Raw genomic sequence first — 20,692 nt, forward strand, 5'->3', positions numbered from 1 at the left:
AGCCCTCGTCGACGTGCAGACGTCAGTTCCCTTTTTTCTGTGCCCGAATAACGGTTGTTTCTTCGAGGCTCACAGGGAGCTACTGTTACCAATGGACGGTTACGATGTCGCAGCCTAGAAAATCCGGCTTTAAACCTTGGAACTAATGCGGGGGTCGGATGTCGGTTACCGACCCCCACGAAAACTGCCTCTGGTGCCTTAGTTCAGATCAAGAGGTCGAGGCGTGCGGTTCGTGCCAGCGCATGAACCCTAAGGCGCTCAAAGAAAGAGAGGCAAAGTTATTCTTGGCTCGGTCCAAGAAGAAGAAAGAGAGGCGTCATAGGAGGGAGTCTTCGTCGAGATCCTCGAGGTCCTGCCACAAACATAGTGGCTCTCGGCGCCGTCATGGATCTCGGCGCCGATCGAGCAAGGGACGGTCCAGGTCTAGATCGGCTTCTCCGTCAACTCGGCGTCGTCCGACGTGGGAGATAAGCAAAACCGCCACCTCTCCTCCACCGACGACCCCGACGTCACCTGGGTCGGTCTTTGAGGTCGAGCCTCTCCAGAGGCCTGAAGGTTCTCCTGGCCAGGAGTTACCCGGTCCCTCTTCAGCAGCTTTGCCGGCGACGGTGCAGCAGCAACAGTACCCGACTTTCCCGACTCCGGGTTCGGATCCTGCAGCGTTTTTGAATGCTATGTTTAACATCTTTGCTTCCATGGCGCCGGGTGGAAGTCACGCAGGTCCGTCTGGTCCTTTGGCCTACGATTTGGGTGTTCTGGCGTTTTTCAAGTCGGCGCTGTTCACCCCGTTTATGTCTGCTGCATCTGAAGCGACGCCGATGCCTACGACAACGGTCAGGATGGCTACTCCTGTTATGGCGTCGTTGGATTCGCCTCGGTTCTCATCGACGTCCAGGCCTGCTGATAGAGAGTCAAAAAATATGAACCATACTGCTAAAAAGACATTTTCATCGTGCAGTATGGCCCTGAAATCTTCCAACGCCACATGTATACTGGGACGTTACATACATGCCCTTATGGAAGAGGCAAAGGGCCATCCTAATGTGTCAAAGGAGATGCTGCAACTCTTTTCGGATGCTCAAGCGGCTGCGACGCAAGTGATCCAGTCTGGATTGGACACTTTGGACTCAGTGGCTAGGGCTATGGGCACGACCATAGTCTCTAGAAGGCAGTCTTGGCTTAGATCATCTGGCTTCTCGACGGACGTGCAAGCTACGCTCCTTGATCTCCCGTTTGATGGGGAAAAGCTCTTTGGTTCTAAGGCTGACTCTGCCTTAGAACGATTTAAAGAGAGCAGAGCGACAGCTAGATCCTTAGGACTCCAGTCATCGACCTCATCCGCCTGTAGAGGCTTTCGGAGATTTAAAGGATTTGGACGTGGTTCCTTTCGAGGAAGACTGCAAGGACCACAACAAACTGCTTCTACCCTGCCTTACAGATCCTTCAGGGGCAGGGGCAGAGTCCGTACGAGAGGAGCCACCTTGCAGCACTCTGCCTCTTCCTCTTCCTCGGGAGGGGTGCAGCAAGGAAAGCAGCTGTAGTCCTCCACCATTCCCTGTCCATTCTTCTCCAGTAGGGGGGAGACTTACCCTTTTTCTTCCAATGTGGGAAGTCATAACATCAGACTCCTGGGTCATCGACATTGTGAAGAAGGGGTACGCTCTTCCCTTTCGGGAATTTCCTCCCACCCTCCCTCCCCGCCCATCCTTCTGTTCGGAAGACCATCTTCTCCTGTTACAGCAGGAGGTATTATCCCTACTACAAAAAGGTGCAATAGAGTTGGTTCCCGAGCAAGAGAGGGGTCAGGGGTGCTATTCAAGATACTTTCTGATTCCCAAAAAAGATGGTCGGCTGAGACCGATTTTAGACTTGAGGATTTTGAATTGGTTCCTCAAACAGGAAAAGTTCAAAATGCTGACCCTCTCACAGGTTCTTTTGGCGTTGAAAGAAGGAGACTGGATGGTGTCGGTCGATTTGTAGGACGCGTACTTTCATATTCCGATCCTCAAATCGCACAGGAAGTATCTCCGTTTTGTGGTGGGATCACAACATTATCAGTTTGCGGTCCTCCCGTTTGGTCTTACTTCAGCACCTTGAGTCTTCACGAAGGTGATGGCGGTGGTAGCGGCAGATCTCAGAAGAAAGGGGATCGCTGTGTTTCCCTATCTGGACGATTGGTTTATCAAAGCCAATACTCCAGAGCTCGTGCGGTGCCATCTCCAGTCGACGACTCAATTGTTGTACGACCTGGGGTTTTCAGTCAATGTACCCAAATCTCATCTGGAGCCCTCTCAACGCCTCCTGTTCATAGGGGCAGTATTGGACACGACATTGAATCGGGCCTTTCCTCCGCCACAGCGGGTTCAGGACATGCAGGCTTTGGTTCCAAGGTTTCGAAATGGAGCGGTGGTTCCAATCCTCAAAGTCCTTCGCCTGCTCGGTCTCTTTGCTTCTTGCATACTGTTGGTCACTCATGCACGCTGGCACATGAGGGCTCTCCAGTGGTGCGTCTGCAGACAGTGGTTTCAGCACAAAGGGGATCTCGAGGACTCGATAAAGATCTCCAGAGACACTGCAGTGGATCTTCAATGGTGGGCAGCGGTCGACAACCTGTCTCAAGGAAGGCCGTTCTCGCTACCCCCACCAGTGGCCTCAGTGGTAACAGATGCTTCCACTCTAGGGTGGGGAGCTCATCTGGGGGACCAGGAGATCAAAGGCCTTTGGTCTCCAGTAAAACAGAAATTACACATCAATCTGTTAGAATTGCTGGCAGTACGGCTGGGTCTCAAGGCCTTCCTCCCTTCCATTCGCGGTCAGTCAGTCCAGGTTCTAACGGACAACACGACCGCGATGTGGTATATAAACAAACAGGGAGGAGTGGGGTCGTATCTTCTCTGCAGAGAAGCTCTTCGACTCTGGTCCTGGCTTCAGGACCACAAGATCTGCTTGATTGCACATCATTTGGCCAGAGTCATGAATGTGCGTGCAGACATTCTCAGTTGACGCAGCTCAGTCGACCACAAGTGGCGTCTTCATCCAGATCTAGTTCTGTATATCTTCCAGATGTGGGATTATCCACAATTAGATCTGTTTGCAACTCAAGAGAATGCACAGTGCCCGCTGTTTCGCAGCCTCCAGTATCCGGTGCAAGGAGCTTTCGGGGACGCGTTTCAGATGTCCTGGAAGGGTCGGTTGCTTTACGCGTTTCCCCCCATACCCTTGACTCCTCGAGTTCTCAGGAAGATCCGCCAAGACCGGGCTCAAGTCATCCTACTTGCTCCGGATTGGCCGAGAAGGGTGTGGTATTCGGACCTACTCCAACTCTCTAAGTGCCCTCCACTCCGTCTCCCTTGCAGGGTGGACCTCCTCTCGCAGTCGCAGGGGCAGGTTCTACACCCCCCCTCCAGAGCCTGCATCTTCATGCCTGGAGATTGAACGGGGCAATCTGAGTTCCTTTTCTCTCCATCCAGATGTGGTGGATTTTATTTTATTGGCCAGGCAACACTCCACCAAGTCAATCTATGCAAATCATTGGGCTAAGTTTACAAGCTGGTGTGGAGAGAATAGTGTAGATCCTTTAAAAGCTGGTTTATCTGACATTTTATCATTTGCGCTCTATTTGGCACAGAAAGGTTTTTCAGTTACCACTGTTAAGGGTTATCTATCTGCACTATCTGCTTTTCTGTGCCTTCCTGACCAACCGTCCTTCTTTAAATCACCAATTGTTTTAAAGTTTCTAAAGGGACTCTCTAATAAGTATCCGCCCACGCCATTCGTTATGCCTCAGTGGGACCTTAACTTGGTTTGAACTTTTCTTATGGGGGCACCGTTTGAACCCATGCACTCTTGTTCTTTACGGTTCCTTGTTTTTAAAACTGTTTTCCTGGTGGCAATAACATCTGCCAGAAGGGTTAGTGAGCTTCAGGCTCTAACTGTAGAATCCCCATTCCTTTCCTTCTTCAAGGACAAAGTGGTGTTGAGGACCAAGGCGGCTTTCCTACCGAAGGTTGTTACACCCTTTCACCTGGGGCAGTCAATTACTCTCTCTTCCTTTTACCCTCCACCTCACCCATCCAAGGAGGAAGAGAGGCTCCATCGGCTGGATCCACGAAGAGCACTGAGCTTCTTCGTCGCCAGGACGAGAGAGTTCAGACAAGATGATCAGCTCTTCGTTGGATACGTGGGGAAGAGGAAAGGTAGAGCGGTCCACAAGAGAACGCTATCCAGGTGGGTCATTCTATGTATTAAGATCTGCTATTCTTTGGCGAAGAGAGATCCACCTGTGGGGCTTCGTGCCCATTCCACCAGGGCCAAAGCAGCTTCATCGGCTTTGGCTAGAGGTGTTCCTATGGCTGACATCTGCAAGGCAGCGACCTGGGCATCCCTCCATACTTTTGCCAAACATTACTGTTTGGACTCTGACATTAGGAGGGATGGCCATTTTGCTCGCTCGGTGCTGCAAGATTTCTTGGTTTGACCATTTGGGCACCCACCACCGGAGGTTATACTGCTTGGGGACTCTATTCTTTTGGTGAGGAATCCACAGGTAGGTGTATCCATCAGAAGAATAAGTTACTTACCTTTAGTAACGCTTTTTCTGGTGGATACAGTAACTACCTGTGGACTATTTAGGTTTAACCTCTATGGCACGTAAAAAATGGTGATAACTGATGTCTGCACGTCGACGAGGGCTTCTTATTGCGTGGAGTCGGGCGATTGTGACGTCATCGTCGACGTGCAGAGCTAGAAGAAATTTCCGTTGAGGCTGGCGCAAGGGGAGAACTCTTTTGGTGAGGAATCCACAGGTGGTTACTGTATCCACCAGAAAAAGCGTTACCGAAGGTAAGTAACTTATTCTTTATGACTATCCTCCTGTACATTAGACTGTAGTTAGAAAAACATATCCTTCCAGACAATAGTATTAGACCATGCAAACCTTCCACTACTTGCATGGCCTTCTGACATGACCAGCAGGTTGGGCAGCATGGAGAAGGGTGTCATCTGGGCAGTTGTGTGAGAGAATGATGAATGGGTTATACCTTCTCCTTATCAGGGGTGTTCTCTCCCTCAGAAGAAAGAGAAAGAACCAGAAATACACCTTCTTGGGAGGAGTGTGATAAGAGATTGTACAGCGGTACCCCTTTGTTAAGCTCTGTGTGGATGTGAGTTGCATAGGCAGAACCGGCATCCGTGGCTGCTACTTTTATGGTTGGGGACTGGCAATCCTCAAACGTGATTTTGAAGGAAGACTGCTGCATGCACTGCTGTAAAGTGGCCTTTTGGAGATGTTCTGTATGGGGACAAGCATGTCCTCCTTCTCCTCAACCAGGTTCTGCTCCTCCTCTTCTTCTTGAGCAGTGTTGGCTGCTGAAATACTAGCTTGGAGGAGGTATGGATTTTCTCCATGAATTACCCCCTCCTACTCCCATCCCCAGTCTTTCACTTGCAGATGGTACTGCATCATCGCCGGGTGCAATGTCCCCAGTACATGCAAAACGAAAATGTACAAAGTTGAAATACATCAAATGTAGGCCCTGATTTAAGAAAAGTGGTGCTGCACTCGGTGCAGAACCACTTTTCTAGCGCCCCTCAGCACCCCACCAACGCCACCAGGTGTCATAGATACGGCGCACCATGGTGGTAGTTAGGGGAACTAGCGTCAAAAATATTGACTATCATCCTGTAAAGCCCATTGAGGCCCATTGAAAACAATGGCATTCCTCCTTTTAATGCCTGATCTGAGCAGGCGTTAAAAGTGGCAAAATAAATGGTGCAAAGAAATATTTTAGATTTCTTTGCATCATTTTTTCGGCCCCCCTAACTGGGAAACGCCACATTTGCATATATTATTCCTGGCACAGGCATAATGTAGCTCAAATGATTATAAAGTGGTGCAATACATGCATTGCGCCACTTTGTCAATTTGGCACAGCAATTTTGGCCTTGTTGGGCTACATTAGCGTAAAAAACTAATTACACTAATATGGTGCAAGGAGGCGCTAGGGGCTCTTAAATCAGCCCCATAGTTTTGTGTCTAAAATTCCATACAGGACTTTAATTGACATTGTTCTGAAATAAATATAACAAAGTTAACACCTTGTCAACAGAAAGAAAGACATGAAATTAAGGTTTGATCCGTGCATGGAACATTTGTATGTCAAGGTATCTCTTGAACCAACAGCTCTAGAGAGAAGAATTATTTCTAATGTATTTTGTCAACTGACAAAACTTTTCATTACCACAAATGCTGACACAGTACAGATATATAGAAGAAATTAAAACAATCAAAACCAATAAAACAACTTTTAACATTTGATGTAAAAAATAAGTTGAATATGTAATTGAAAGGACTAATGACGAGAAGTAGAATTTAAGATCAGATGTTCCCAGACTTAGCTGACCACCCAGTGGTAGAGGGCCAAGTAGCTGCTGCCAGGATGTCCCCTGGTGTAATTATGTTGATGTTCGCAAGATGGAAACCAAGTGCTGTTGTATGACAGAAACTGCTGACAGAAGAGAGAGAAAAATACAGAGGGGAGTAAACCAAACAAAATCATACAAGCAGATGCTATTTAGATGGTTTCAATACTCAATTGGGACCCACAAACCTTTCTCTCCTTCAAGTGAAGACAAGACAAATCTTATAGTGCTCCCCTTACATTGCCACATCTAAGGCCAATTTTATAACACAATAAATAATTTGATAAATAGTTCCATTACATATTGTCCAGGGTGTAAATAGGGAAGTGTGACAAAGGACTTATGGCTACCGGGTCAGTTATAAATAAAGAGGATAGATCCAAAGCCAAAACAGCAGAAAATTATCTTAGTGGTCTCTAACGTCCATGTGGTCTGTGGTGCCAGTCTGGGCTTTGGTGCAGTGCTAGGAACATAAGTCTCTATTGTGGCAGATGGTGTATAAGACAAACACACAGCGCCTAAGAAGTGTTAAAAAATTATATCTAAATAATAGTGTAACTATGAGGTTTTGCAACCTCACTGGGTAATATACTTACCAACCTCTTTAGTACCAGTAGGTCTTTGTTTATTCAACCTTTAGCTCAACCCTGGGTAGCTGCTGTTCTAAGCAGCAAGGCTTACACAAAGGAACAAGTAAAATGCATTTAAACACAGTGGTGACTGATAATCTTCAAATGCGATGGAATGGAATGAATACTAAGAGTTCACCTCATTTTGTTCAACATTTTCACTGTGAGTTGTCCATATACCCTAATTTACCAATTCTAGCATTTCAGTATGGTACCCCTGTGCCAATAATTACATATAATATCGTACCAAAATATTGCCACTGGTATTGCCCAAATACCAGCTATAGGAAAGTATTCTATTTTTGGCATGGTTACCCCCACTTTTTGCCTGTTATCAGTATGCTTAGACTGTTTTCACTGGGATCATGCTAATCAGGACCTCAGGGATTGTGCGGTCCTAAATTTGGTTGCTTTATACCCTTTACACCTCACAATTGGCATACCGCTATACCTCTGTAAGTCCCAAGTACATGGCACCTAGGTACCCAGGACATTGGTACACCAGGCATCTACCATGGGCTGCAGTATGTATTAAGCCACACATGGGAGCCAATGCAAAATGGGTCTGCAGGCCTGCCATTGCAGCCTGCCTGAAAAGGTGCATGCACCTTTTCACTACAGGCCACTGCACCAGGTCACTGTAAGTCACTCCTATGGTAGGCCCTTTCAGCCAAAAGGGCAGGGTGCAGGTTCCGCTGTGGGAAGGCACCCCTGCATGAGCAGATAAACCCTTATGAACTCCAGTTCCAATGCACTGGACTTAGCAAGTGCAGGGAAGCCATTTTACACGTGTACTGACCACAGGTAACTCACTACCTCTGGTCCAGCTACATAGTAGCAACTCCAAACCTGGGTATGTTTGGTATCAAACATGTTGGAAACATACCCCAATTCTGATGCCATTATTGGTGGCAAGATTCCATGCACTCGGAGAGCTCCCTAGAGGACCCACCCCCCAGTATTGCTCTTACCAGTCTTCCAGAGTTTTGCAAGCAGCCCAAGCTGCTGCCTCCCCTCAGACAGGGTTCTGTCCTCCTACTGCTTGACCAGCTCAAGCAGGGGAAGGCAGAACAAAGGATTTCCTGTGGGAAAGGGGATACAACACACTCATCCTTGGAAATAGGTGTTAAATCGCCAGGGAGGGGTAGTTTCCCAATGCTGGCTTGCTTTGAAAGGCACATTTGGTGCCCTCCTTGCATAAACCAGTTTGCACCTGTCCAGGATCCCCCGGTCCCTGCTCCGGTATGGAACTTAACAAAGGGAAGGGGAGTGACCACTCCTTAGCCCATCACCACCCCAGGGGTGGTGCCCAGAGGTCCTCCGGGTGGCCACTTGATTCTGCTCTCTTGAAAGAAAGATGTGCAGAGGCCTCTGGGAGTATCAGGTTGGCCAGGACAGGTGACTAAAGTCAGTGACCCCTCTGATAGGTGGTCACACTGCAGAGGGAGCAACCCCCAGTTAGGACTATTTAGGGACTTCCTTGAGGGTGGGTCCCCAGATTCGGCATGCAAGACTCCACCAGGACTCATCTGCATCAACCCCTTCTGCTTCTGGCCACTGGAACCACAAATGGACACCTCAGGAACCGAACAAGACTTCAACTCATGAGATGACCTCCCCTTGCAACATTGTTTCCACAAGTCCTTCCAGCAACTGCAACATTTCCATGGCTGTGCATCCTCTGGGGTCAGTACGACTTCAGCTGCACCAAAAAGCAAAAAGGAATCTCCCTTGGAGTGAAGGAGTCACTCCCATATATCTGCAGGCACCTAAGGCAATGACATCCGGCTGCATGGATCTGCTCTCCTCTGGAACTGCATGGATCCTGCAACACATGTGGTGGGTCTGAGTATTCTGCTACATCCCCTCTGTCTTCTGTCTAACTTGAGAGATTGTAAGCCCTTGCCTCTCCTTGCAGGACAGTACCTCTGTGCACTGTGACACTTGTAGCAGCCAATGCTTGTTGACTCCTGTTCCAAGGAATCTTTAGGCTCCAAGTAGCCCCAGCCCTCAGCACTTGATCCTTGCAAGGACAGTCTCCTCTCTGCTGCGCCAGTGACTTTGGACTCCTCTCCAGTGGTGCTGACTGATCCTCACTGCAACGTACTGTGCCTGTTGCCACTGGGGTGCCGGTGGGGGCTGTGACTGCTTCTGCTGGCTCTCCCAACTGCTGAGGGTCAGCCTGGACTCCCTTCCAAGGGATGAGTCGCTTGTACCTTGCTGGTCCTCTTCTTGTCTGCAACACTCTCTCTGCCTAGCATTGCATTTGCCAAGGCTAGTTGGTGGTCCTGATGACTACTTCTAGGAAAGTACCATCTTGCCTGGCATGTTACCCCCATTTTCACTGTATGTATGTTTGTTTTTGCCAATGTGTCACTGGGATCCTGCCAGGCAGGACCCCAGTGCTCATAATGTATGCCCTGTATATGTTCCCTGTGTGGTGCCTGTAAGGAAATGCCTCCTTGGCATGGTTACTCCCAGACTTTTTGCCTTTGCTGGTGCTATGTTTTGAATTGAGTGTGCTGAGGCCTGCTAACCAGGCCCCAGCACCAGTGTTCTTTACCTAACTTGTACTTTTGTTTTCACAATTGGCACACCCTGGCATCCAGGTAAGTCCCTTGTAACTGGTACCCCTGGTACCAAGGGCCTTGATGCCAGGGAAGGTCTCTAAGGGATGCAGCATGTCTTATGCCACCCTGGGGACCCCTCACTCAGCACAGACACACTGCTTGCCAGCTTGTGTGTGCTGGTGAGGACAAAACGAGTAAGTCGACATGGCACTCCCCTCAGGGTGCCATGCCAGCCTCTCACTGTCTATGCAGTATAGATAAGTCACCCCTCTAGCAGACCTTACAGCCCTAAGGCAGGGTGCACTATACCATAGGTGAGGGCACCAGTGCATGAGCACTGTGCCCCTACAGTGTCCAAGCAGAACCTTTGACATTGTAAGTGCAGGGTAGCCATTAGAGTATATGGTCTGGGAGTCTGTCAAACACAAACTCCACAGCACCATAATGGCTACACTGAAAACTGGGAAGTTTGGTATCAAACTTCTCAGCACAATAAATGCACACTAATGCCAGTGTACATTTTGTTGTAAAATACACCCCCCACAGAGGGCACCTTAGAGGTGCCCCCTGAAACCTTAACCAACTACCTGTGTAGGCTGACTGGTTTTAGCAGCCTGCCACACTCGAGACATGTTGCTGGCCACATGGGGAGAGTGCCTTTGTCACTCTGTGGCTAGTAACAAAGCCTGCACTGGGTGGAGATGCTATCACCTCCCTCTTGCAGGAGCTGTAACACCTGGCGGTGAGCCTCAAAGGCTTACCCCCTTTGTCCCAGCGCCACAGGGCATTCCAGCTAGTGGAGTTGCCCGCCCCCTCCGGCCACAGCCCCACTTTTGGCGGCAAGGCCGGAGGAGATAATGAGAAAAACAAGGAGGAGTCACTGACCAGTCAGGACAGCCCCTAAGGCAACCTGAGCTGAAGTGACTCTGACTTTTAGGAATCCTCCATCTTGCAGATGGAGGATCCCCCCAATAGGGATAGGAATGTGACCCCCTCCCCTTGGGAGGAGGCACAAAGAGGGTGTAGCCACCTTCAGGGTTAGTAGCCATTGGCTACTGCCCTCCCTGACCTAACCACACCCCTAAATTCTGTATTTAGGGGCTCCCCTGAACCTAGGAACGCAGATTCCTGCAACCTAAGAAGAAGAGGACTGCTGAGCTGAAAAACCCTGCAGAGAAGACAGAGACACCAACTGCTTTGGCCCCAGCCCTACCGGCCTGTCTCCCCCCTTTGGAAGAAAACTGCTCCAGCGACGCTTACCCCAGGACCAGCGACCTCTGAAGCCTAAGAGGACTGTCCTGCTCTAGAAGGACCAAGAAACTCCAGAGAACAGCAGCCCTGTTCAACAAAGACTGCAACTTTGTTTCCAAAGAAGCAACTTAAAGACAACTGCATTTCCCGCCAGAAGCGTGAGACTTGCAACTCTGCACCCGACGCCCCCGGCTCGACTTGTGGAGAAACAACACCTCAGGGAGGACTCCCCGGCGACTCCGAGACTGTGAGTAACCAAAGTTGCCCCCTCTGAGCCCCAACAGCGACGCCTGCAGAGGAAATCCCGAGGCTCCCCCTGACCGCGACTGCCTGACTCCCAGATCCCGACGCCTGGAAAAGACCCTGCACCCGCAGCCCCCAGGACCTGAAGGATTGGAACTCCAGTGCAGGAGTGACCCCCAGGAGGCCCTCTCCCTTGCCCAGGTGGTGGCTACCCCGAGGAGCCCCCCCTTGCCTGCCTGCATCACTGAAGAGCACACTCTTGCCAGAACCTCAGTGTTTATGCTCTCTCTGCTTTCTAAAATTGTCACTGCATGCTAGTGACTAATTTTACCAATTCTCATTGGCACATTGGAACACCCATGTCATTTCCTTGTATTTGGTACCTAGGTACCCAGGGTATTGGGGTTCCAGGAGATCCCTATGGACTGCAGCATTTCTTTTGCCACCCATAGGGAGCTCAGACAATCCTTACACAGGAATGCCACTGCAGTCTGAGTAAAAAAACGTCCACGTTATTTCACAGCCATTTTTCACTGCACATAAGTAACTTATAAGTCACCTATATGTCTAACCCTCACTTGGTGAAGGTTAGGTGCCAAGTTACTTAGTGTGTGGGCACCCTGGCACTAGCCAAGTTTCCCCCACATTGTTCAGGGCAAATTCCCTGGACCTTTTGAGTGTAGGGACACCATTACATGCGTGTGCTACACATAGGTCACTATTGCCATGTAACATGTCTAGGATCATGGAATTGTCACCCCTGTACCATTCTGGTATTGGGGGGGGGACAATTCCATGATCCCCCGGGGCTCTAGCACAGAAACTGGGTACTGCCAAACTGCCTTTCCGGGGGTTTCCACTGCAGCTGCTGCCAAACCCTCAGACAGGTTTCTGCCCTCCTGGGGTCTGGGCAGCCCAGTCCCAGGAAGGCAGAACAAAGGATATCCTCTGAGAGAGGGTGTTACATCCTCTCCCTTTGGAAATAGGTGTGAAGGGCTGGGGAGGATTAGCCTCCCCAGCCTCAGGAAATGCTTTGATGGGCACAGATGGTGCCCATCTCTGCATAAGCAAGTCTACACCGGTTCAGGGATCCCCAGCCCTGCTCTGGCGCGGAACTGGACAAAGGAAAGGGGAGTGACCACTCCCCGACCAGTACCTCCCAGGGTAGGTGCCCAGAGCTCCTCCAGTGTGTCCCAGACCTCTGCCATCTTGGATTCAGAGGTGTTGGGGCACAATGGACTGCTCTGAGAGGCCAGTGCCAGCAGATGACGTCAGAGACCCCTCCTAATAGGTGCTTACCTCTTTCAGTAGCCAAGCCTCCTTTCTTAGTAGCCAAACCTCCTTTTCTGGCTATTTAGGGTCTCACCTCAGGGCTATTCTTCAGATAACGAATGCAAGAGCTCACCAGAGTTCCTCTGCACTTACCTCTTCGACTTCTGACAAGGATCGACCGTTGACTGCTCCAGGACGCCAGCAAAACCGCAACAAAGTAGCGCCTCATCCTGCCGACTTTCTCGACTGTTTCCTGGTGGTGCATGCTCTGAGGGCTGTCTGCCTTCACCCTGCACTGGAAGCTAAGAAGTAATCTCCCGTGGGTTGATGGAATCTTCCCCCTGCCAATGCAGGCACCAAATTACTGGATCACCGGTCCTCTGGGTCCCCTTTCATCCTGACGAGCATGGTCCCTGGAACACAGGAGCTGGGTCCAAGTGTCTCCCACAGTCCAGTGGCCCTTCTGTCCAAATTTGGTGGAGGTAAGTTCTTGCCTCCCCACGCCAGACAGCAAACCTGTGTACTGCGTGATTTGCAGCTGCTCCGGCTTCTGTGCCCTTTTCCAGGACTTCCTTTGTGCACAGCCTAGTCTGGGTCCCCAGCACTCCGTCCTGCACTGCCCAACTCGATGAGTTGAAATCTGACGTCGTGGGACCCTCCTTTGTGACTCTTGAGTCGACTGCTGTCCTCAGATCTTCTAAGTGCCTGCTCCGGTACTTCTGCGGGTGCTGCCTGCTTCTGCAGGGGCTCTCTGAGTTGCTGAGCGCCCCTCTGTGTTCTCCTCCAAGGGGCGACATCCTGGTCCTTCCTGGTCCCCAGCAGCACCCAAAATCCTCACCCGCAACTCTTGCAGCTAGCAACACTTGTTTGCGGTATTTCTGTCTGGAAACACTTCCGCAACATCCAGCACGCTGTGGGACATCTTCCATCCAAAGGAGAAGTTCCTAGCCCTTTTCGTTGTTGCAGAATCTTCGGCTTCTTCCACTCAGAGGCAGCCCTTTTGCACCTTCATCCGGGGTCTTGTGGGCTCCTGCCCCCCCTGGACACTTTCGTGACTCTTGGACTTGATCCCCTTCCTTTACAGGTCCTCAGGTCCAAGAATCCGTCTTTAGTGTTTTGCTGGTGCTTGTGGTTCTTGCAGAATCCCCTATCATGACTATTCGGTCTTTCTGGGGTAGTAGGGTAACTTTACTCCTACTACTCAGGGTCTTGGGGTGGGGTATCTTGGACACCCTTACTTTTTCTTACAGTCTCAGCGACCCTCCATAACCTCCCATAGGTCTGGGGTCCATTTGTGATTCGCATTCCACTTTTTGAGTATGTGATTTGTGTTGCCCCTAGACCTATGTCTACCTATTGCATCCCATTGTGATTCTACATTGTTTGCACTACTTTTCTTACTGTTACTTACCTGTTTTGGGTTTGTGTACATATAATTTGTGTATATTACTTACCTCCTAAGTGAGGGTATCCTCTGAAATGCTTTTGGCATATTGTCACTAAAATAAAGTACCTTTATTTTTAGTAACTCTGAGTATTGTGTTTTCTTATGAGATTGTGCTATGTAATATAAGTGGTATAGTAGGAGCTTTGCATGTCTCCTAGTTCAGCCTAAGCTGCTTTGCCATAGCTACCTCTATCAGCCTAAGCTGCTAGAAACACCTCTATTCTACTAATAAGGGATAACTGGACCTGGCACAGGGTGTAAGTACCACAAGGTACCCACTATAAGCCAGGCCAGCGTCCTACACCACTGACCATCGACGATCCAGCGACCGACGTGGGCCATCATCTGCATGACTCCAAGGACTTCCCTGCAGCTCCTGGACTCCGCAGCTGACCTTCATCCACCGTCGACCTAGACCTGCATCCTCAAAAGGGTGGGCATTGGCTCCTGCCCCACCTGAACACTCCTGCGTGGACCGGACTCTGTCCCCTTCCTTTTCAGGTCCTCTTCTTCAGAAATCCACTAGTGGATTCCACTGGACTGGTCCTGGTCTTGCAATCTCCTCTCTCCAAGACCCCTCAGTAATCTTGTTCAGTGTCATTGTAATAAAGTATGTGTATTTTTGTGACACTGTGTGGTTCCTTTTTTGTGTGATAAGTTGCTGTGTAACTTTGGTGGCATAGCAAGAGATTTGCATGTCTCCTAGATAAGTCTTGGCCGCGTTTCCCCAGGTTACCCCTATAGAGCCCTGGCTTCTCAGACACTGTCTCATTAAATTAATAAGGGGTTGCCTGGACCTAGTGTAATGTGCAAACACTATAGGTGTTCACTACACACAAGGCCAGCCTTCCTACATTGGTGGTGCAGCGGTGGGATAAGACACCTGCAATTGCCTTGCTATATTTTGTTACTAGTTAGCTTTCCACAGGAAAGACCACTACTAGTCTATATGGCACCCTGCACTTAGTGATTAGGATCACTGGTCTCCTAATTTAGGTAAGTTGGGGGTCTGGTATAGCCCTTTCTCCAAACTATTAGGAAGACTAGTACTTAGAGTAGGGAGGTACACCAACACTACTCTAGGGAAAATGTCTTCAGTGAAAAACACAACTCAGGCCCCAGACTCTCAGTATGGGGGCTGCACTTTGCAGGATTTTAGGGTGATGTGTGCTTCCAGGAAGCTTAAGACCAGGAGAAATCCCAACAAGAGTCTACTTCTGGGATTACTACTCAAGTCTGATCAGGGAAGCTCAGGCAGCCAGGAGGAGGATGAAGTAGAGACTGACCTTCAGTCTTAGCTAAGGTAGACTTAGGCTACACTGAGGAGGGTCAGGGAGAAACCGGAGAATACCATAGCCCTGTTAGGAGCACTGCAGGTAGTGAAAAGGGGAGTCACACAAGTTGGCCCTGTTTTACTCCTTCGGGTTTGGTACAAAGGGTCCCCAGGAGGAGGTATAGGACCTCCTCAAGGACCTCCTATGAGACAGACTACTCTAACTCAGGGGTTGGGTCCCTAGATAGGTAGTTCCACAGACTGAAGTTAGAACAGCCCAAACTGAGGCTGCAGCAGCAAAAGTTAGCTCTAGAAAGGGAGGCCCTGGCAGTAGGAAGGGAAAGACTGAATTTGGGGCTTGCTCCCCATGGTGACAGCAACAACGTTAGGGATACCAGGGTCAGGGAGGACTCCTATGACTCTAGGAACCTGAGTAAAATAGTCCCACCTTTCAAGGCGGGGTGACATCCACAAGTGGTTCATTGCATTGGAGAGGGCATGTAAAGTACAGAGGGTCCCTTTAAGACAGTGGGCAGCCATCTTGTGGCTTTCATTCTCTGGCAAGGGCAGAGACAAACTTCTTACTCTTGGGGGAGAAGATGCAGGTGACTATCATGCACTTATGAATGCACTCTTGGATGGATTTGAGCTAACCACAGAACAATATAGAATCAAGTTCGGGGAGACTAGAAAGGAATCCCCCCAGGATTGGGTAGGTTTTGTGGACAGCTCTGTTAAAACCCTGGACAGCTGGGTGCATGACAGCAAAATGAGTGATTACCAGGGCTTGTACAATCTTATTTTAAGAGAGCACATTCTTAATAATTGCATTTCTGGTCAGCTGCATCAGTACCCGGCGGCTTGGATCTGATCACTTCCCAAGAATTTGGAAAGAAGGCAGACAAATGGGTTCACACCAGGGTGGGTAGAAAAGCTCCCACAGTGGGTGACCACAAGAAGAAGGACGCTGCCAAGAATCAGGAAAAGGGTGGGGACACACCTAAAGAAAAAGTCTTTATCAGGCCTACAAAACTATTCTGGGGGTGGGTCTAAGTCCTCTTCCTCTTCCCACAAGAAACCTTCGTGCTACCTCTGTAGACAGAAAGGCCATGGGCAGGTGACAGCCTGTCCTAAGAAGAGCACCAACCTCTACCACTTCTAACCCTAGTGCCCCTAACAGTAGCAATAGCAACAGTAGTTGTAGTCAGACCAAGAGTGTAGCTGGGCTCACACTGTGATCTACAGTGGGTTCTGGGCTAGTCTGAGAGACCATTAAAGCAGTTCTGGTCTCTGAGGGTGGCATTGACCTTGCCACCCTAACTGCTTGCCTGCTTAATATGGATAAGCACAGGCAGCATCCACTTATAAATGGTGCTGTGGCTGAACCCTACAGGGATTCAGGTGCCAGTGTCACATTGGTGACTGAAAAACTGGTGTCATCTGAACAACGCCTACTTGGTCACACTTACCAAGTCACTAACACTCACAACACCCAGTGCCATCCCATGGCTGTAGTTGACATTAGCTGGGTGAGGGAGTGGGGAAGTTACTGGGCACAAGAAAGTTGATGTATCCCCTGACCTACCTATAGAGTGTCTGTTAGGTAATGATTTGGAGACTTCGGCTTGGGCTGAAGTGGAATTGGAAAACCATGCAGCAATGCTGGGTATCCCTGGGCACATCTTTGCCTTTACCAGAGCACAGGCCAAGAAACCAGGAGAGCAAAGAGCACCGGAGCCTGTAACAATGGCCTAGAGGAGACTGCAAGACCCCAACAGTGGATTCCTGGACAAAAAGACCTGTGGAAGAAGGGGACCAAGTCCAAGAAGCACAGAAGAGTCCAGGAAGCGCAGGAGCCCCTGCTAACACGGATGAAGGTGCCCTAGTTACTTCTCTCCTTTAACTTCTAGTAAGCATTGAATAAATGCTTGCCTGTTAACTTAGCATCTTTGTAATGTTAGTGCTGGGTTGAGTGAACAGCAGCCCAGTGCTCCTCCTGACCAGGCATGCGGTCCCGGGTATACTGAGGCCCCCCGGAGCAGGAGGAGCTGAAGCCGAGGAGCAGACAATGACTGCACCCGGTGCCGCAGAGGCTTTCTGATGCTGTGCCAGCCATGGTGACCACTAGCAGCCCAGTGTGCCCAGCGGCAGCTCTAAAGCTGAACCTCAGCATGCAGCATCCCAGCCTCCTGTACCCACAGGGCCACAGCTCAGGCCTTCTTCCTCTCTCCTGTCTCTGCACCTCATCCATTAACTCTCCTATTCACAAATGTTCATTTCACCCCCCCTTGTCTCTCCTGTTTCACTCCCCATCGTCTCTCCCCCTTTTACCTCTCCATCCTTTGAGCTATTCCTATGACTCTCTCTCCTTTGTGCTTCCGTATTTCTGACCTCTTTAGGCTTTCTTCCACCCATTTTCTTTCTTGTTCCTTTTTCTAGCCCTTTCTTTTTCAAATCGCATTTGCTCTCTTCTGTCTCCTCCGGCCATCCTCCACTCACACTTTTCTCCCCTCTTTTCTATTTCTTTTATTTAATCTCTATTTCCATTCTCTCTACTATTGTTTTCCCTTTCTTTTCTCATTCCCTTTTACCCGTTTTCTCTTTCTCTTGCCCCCCCTCTCTGCACATCTGTTTCTTCTTTGCCCTAGTTGGTTCTTGCTTCTCTCTTCACTGATTCTTCCACCATTCAACTCCACCAATTTGCCTCCCTTTTTCTCAGCTCTCCTCCCTCTGCCCTTCTCTTCTGTCTTTCTCTTCTCCTCACAAGACTCCTCTCACCCTTCGACTTGTCACCTGGTCTTCCTTCTTTCTTCCATTTTCTTCCCCCACCTCTCCTCTCCCATTATCTGCTCCTGGGCAGGGCGTCCGCCTGCTCCGTGCTGCCCACCCCGGGCCTCCCTGGACCTTTCCCGCAGCTGCTGGGGCTGAGCAGAGTGGATGCAGCCACAGAAAAGACTTGTAGGCCCAGAGCCTCGCCCACCTCTGCCTGGAGCTCTCGGGCTCCTTCAGGCCCCCGACCCTCCTGCTGTGAGTGACCTGCACAACAACACTGCACATTGTGGGGACACATAGAGGGTCATTACGACCTCGGCGGTCTTTTCGCAAGACCGCTGAGGTACCGCCGTGCTGAAGACCGCCAGTGGTGGCGGTCTTCCTCGCCGCATATTATGACCGCTGGCAGCCCGCCGTCCTTTTTCATACGGAAAGCCACCAGCAGCCATACTAGTGGACGGTGGGAAAGTGGAGGTTTCTCAACCTCCACCGCCACGTCAACAGAACACCGCCCACTGAATCACGTCCCATGATTCAGTGTGGCGGTGTTCTGGTGACGGTGTGCTGGTGGCGGAGCTGCCCCCATGGATCCCGTCCCCCTCCCGGAGGATCAACGACATAGTAAGTTGATCGTCCGTTAGGGAAGGGGGTGGGGGTGTGTTGTGTGCGTGCATGGGGGTGTGCGTGTGAGAGTGTAGAGGGGGTGAGTGAGTGAGTGTATGCGTGTGGGGGGGTGTTGTGTGTATAGGAAATGTGTGCGGGTCGGACGGTGTGCATGCCTGTTTGTATGTGTGTGGGTATGTGTTGGGGTGTATGTGTGCGTGTAGGGGTGTGTATATGTGCATGTTGGGGGTGTGTGCGTGTAGGGGTGTGTATATGTGCATGTTCGGGGTCAGGGTGGGGAGGGGGGGTTGTGCCACCTTTGGGGGGTGGCAGGTGGGTGGGGGGTGTGGGGGGAGGATTCGTGCGGGGTAGCGGGGTAGGGGAGACCCCTATCAGTGCCAGGGAAGGAATTACCTGGCACTGATAGTGCCTACCGCCATGGATCTCATGGCGGTTCCCAACCACCCGAGATCCATTGCAGTATGCAGGGTCCTGATACCGTTGACAAACCAGTGACGACCGCCGGGCTGGAGACCGCAATCTCCAGCCCAGCGGTCTTCACTGCCATGGCGGTCGGAAGGGTGAAGTGGCGGATGCCGCCGTGGTCATAATTCAATTTTTTTTGCCGCCGGCCTGTTTGCGGTCTTACCGCCGCTTTACCACCGACCGCCAGGGTCGTAATGACCCCCATAATGCTGCAGAATAGCATCTAAATAGTACATGCGTACTAACCACATTTTGTTATGGTTCAGTTTGTGCCCAGGTGAACATTTTGTTATAACCGGATTTCTACTTTACAACTTTGCAGCTCCTGTAACACCAGACTGTCAGGCTCCCCCTTTTGCTGCAAGAACACCGTTCGTGCCCCCCAAAACATGGTACCAGTTAACTGGTCTTGTTTAAAAGTAGACCATGTTGCTTTAGAAAAAGCATTTAGAGCAGATGTGCCATTTTGCCGGATAACTTGAATGAACAGTGTCCAAGTGTTATTTAGACCAACTATGCACCTACGTGTCATCAGTATTTCCCACTCTCTGGTGTCTCATGGACCGATCAGATCCCTTCTCTTGGGACATAGAGCCCACTATTAGTGTCAGAAGTAGCCTCATCCTTGCTGAAAGGGCCATCTAGGCAAGGGTGACTACAAGAATAAACATGAGTGACGCCAGTGAAACTGGTGGCAGGAACACACCTTATGGCGGGAAGAGAAAGGCTGTCATTCTTGAACCCATGACACTTTCATCACGCTGCGGCAAAGCACATGCTGTGTTATACAAGTGGTGGTGGGTCTGCAATCATTATAAGACAACTTCTGGGGTCTTTATCACCAAGTATTATGAAAGGGAATATTTGTCTTCCTGTGTGAATGAATACCTGGGAGAGCTGCTGATCCTTTCTAACTTGCAAGAGGCGAGCTCATGATTGACAGGTAATCGCTGTAACTGTCCACTCTTTATCCCCAATCTAGCTGGGAGAATCAGGGGAATAAGGGCAAGGAACAAGGAATTATGGATACTCTCTTCTCTTCCAGGTCTCCCTCCTTGTTGTTCGCACCCCAATACCCCTTCCCTCGCCTTGCCACTCCAGCCCTCAGTGCCATCACGGTAAGCTGAGCTGGTGGTGCCAGGAGGTGGACCCAAGTGAGCATCGTGCTGACACCGAGGATCGACTGACTCCTGACAGGTCCCTCATTCAATGTTAGGTGAAAGAATTGTCATGACTGGATGATGGTTTTTGTCAGGACCACTGGAACTACACGGCAATAAGGACCAACCTTTGTAACAGGGTTGAGCAAATAGTGTAGCAAGAAAAGACAAATTGTGACGCTTGATGCATCATTATCCATGGCATTAATATTTCACAGTTTTTTTATTGCAACATATTAATACTGTCTCTGCAAAAAATCACTTCAATTGTAACATTTTAACCTCTGCATTCAGCAGTCATCCTCTGAACAGTGAGCCGCTAACCTTCACAAGGGCCCTGCCACTGTGTCCACAATGTGTGGTGCTTTGTTAGTAAGTTTTGAACTCTTGAGCTTAAAACAAAATGTCAGGTTCTGTCTTCTGAGGGAGGTTGCTATTTACTATTCTTTCTATGACTTCAAAGTGAATGGATTTATGTGACAATCCTGCTTTGTACCCCTGTGAGAGGAACGGCTGGAGAATGTTATTTTGTTTAGCACAAAACAACATTTAAATATCTATAAATG

The sequence above is a fragment of the Pleurodeles waltl genome, chromosome 11 (assembly GCF_031143425.1).
Source record: "Pleurodeles waltl isolate 20211129_DDA chromosome 11, aPleWal1.hap1.20221129, whole genome shotgun sequence".
Classification (NCBI taxonomy): Eukaryota; Metazoa; Chordata; class Amphibia; order Caudata; family Salamandridae; genus Pleurodeles; species Pleurodeles waltl.